Here is a 2,489-nt window from a genome sequence, read left to right as displayed (position 1 = left end):
TAATGGTTACAAATGTTGATTTCATAGCAGATGTTCACAACCCAGAGAAAGAGAGAGATGAAAAAACCTTAAAATTGCTAATGCTTTTTTTCCTGTAACATCTGTTAGATAAAAATATTTTTTCAGAACAGTTTTCCCCATGACATAAATGACTGTTAATAAGAGTGAAGTCTGCCTTCATGTTTGATACAATTTCTGAGTTGACTGAATGATGTGTGCTTGAAATCTGAGATGGGAATCAAATGACATCTTTTTTTTTTTCTGGGGAAATGGCAACAAAATTGGAGGGGAGTTGCATGAGCTCATGTTTTTGTCCCAGTTATCTTCTTGTGAAATCTTGAATGTGTATTTGTTCTTCATTTGAAGGAGGAAAACATTTTTCTAACAACCCATCTCATGGGACTCATTCCCTAAGTCACAAGTTAAAAGTGTGTGGGATAGAAATAGATTGCTGTACATAGCTAATAGTGTGGGATATGTCTGTACAATCAAAGTATAATGCAGAAGGCAATCTGGCAAAAAAGGATGTCTGGGCAACCTTTGAAATTCCTCTTAGGTCATTCTTGAGACATTCTGGACACGAGGACGTGTGTGTGTGAGAAGAGTAAAACCTAATGAATGCATGTGAAGGGTCTTGGAGGTTAAAGGAACAGAAGCATAACTGAAGGACTGGGCAGATCAGACTTGCCATACTTCAGTACAATTGAGGAGAGTCTTGATTACATTTTGTATGTTCTCTGTAACTGCAGGTACTGGAAGAAGAAGAAAGAGGGAGTGTTGCCTACCTTATGTTCCTTTATAAGTCATTTTTTGGGTAATGTCAACTTGCAAAAAACAATTATTTGTGATGAAATTTTCCATGTCAGTTGTCTATTTCAGGCTCAACTTTTGACTTTTCAGACAAAATGGTTCAGTCATTTCTGAGATTAATTTTAGGAAAATATATGTTGACATTTTTTTTTTCATGCTCTGTTCTTAAGATGCTCTGGCACCCTTTATTTTGAATCAGGGACATTAAATGTGGCAAGGTGGTGGCTTTTATATCAGGGATCTGCCTTTTGCTGTCATCAAATAATAAACCTTTAAAAACTCTCTGTTCATACATCTTTAGTACAGACCTCCTAGAGTATAGTAGCTAACATCTCTAAAGATCTCATCTGCACTGGGTGCATGTACACGAGACGCTACAAGTGCAGTAGACTAATTCTACTGCATGTGCCAGTGCTAATGAGTAGTAGTGACAATTATGGCACCTTAAGTTAGTATCTGTAATAACAGATACTAAACTTTATGTGCTATAATTATGGCTCATTAATGAACATGTAGATGCACCCACTGAAGAGCAGCTAGGGTGCAGGGAAATATTGGGAACGGTGGCCCAAAAAGACTGAGATAAAGAATAGAAGACAGGGAGGGGTGACTAGAAGTATAGAAAGAGGGGAGAAAAAGATCAAATAAAGATTTGAAAAGGGAAAACTAGAAGGACAGGCAAATTGAGAAAGAGACTGGAAATCCAATGAAAAGCCTTGAGGAGATAAACATGTATTTGGCCAGGCAAGGAGAAACAACACTGGAACAGATATGGGGGGGAGAAATGCCTCAACCTATGGGGAAAGAATAAGCAGAAGTATCTGTGTCAACTAGAGAGTACTTCCCTTTGGGTCCTAGAATGGAACCTAAGGCTTGAGTTTCACTGTTCCCTGCTGTCATCAAATAGCTATGAAATCCACTAATGAAGTATCTCATTCCTCTCTTGTACCTGGTCCACCAAGAGGATGACAGCCTATAACTTCTATCAGTTGTTCTGTTGAAGGAAAAGGGGGCCTGGTGGTAAATCTAAAGGTTTTAACTCTGCTGATAAACCATGCATGAATGTCAAATATGAGGCCATGTAATAAGGTTGTTTATTCAGGTTGCTTGTTTAGGAATTTTCTTGCAAAGCAAGCATGTTAACAGGGCATTACGCCTGTAAAGTCAAGTGCTCAAAGTTTAGTAAAGTTTATGTGTAACACCTTAACTCAGTACCTTTGTGTGTCTATGTTATAGTGCAGTTTGCAATAATGTAATTATGACATAGGAAATAATTTGACACCGTCTCCCATGTCTTTCTCATTAACAAGCAAGAGAAATACAAACTAGATGAAAGTACTGGTTGAATTGTTGTATTCAGTGAGTAGTCAGCAGTATCTAGTTCAGAAGAGGTATCAAGTGGGGTTCTCCAGTGGGGTTGTCCTGGGTTTGGTATTGTTTAACATCTTCATTAATTGTTTGAATGCTGTGATTGAGTGCATGCATAGCAAATTTGCAGATGACACCAAGTTGGGTGTAGCTGCAGACACTCTGGAGGGTAGGGGGAGAATGTCCTGTGTAAATTAGAAAAATGGTCCACAATCAAACAGGTGAGAGAGTGTAAGCACACAAGTGCAAAGTCCTATGGTTGGGATGGAATAATTGCATACACAAATATATACTAGAGAATAATTGGCTAG

The sequence above is a fragment of the Alligator sinensis genome, unplaced genomic scaffold (genome assembly GCF_000455745.1).
Source record: "Alligator sinensis unplaced genomic scaffold, ASM45574v1 scaffold416_1, whole genome shotgun sequence".
NCBI lineage: Eukaryota > Metazoa > Chordata > Crocodylia > Alligatoridae > Alligator > Alligator sinensis.
This window is presented reverse-complemented; position numbering follows the sequence as displayed.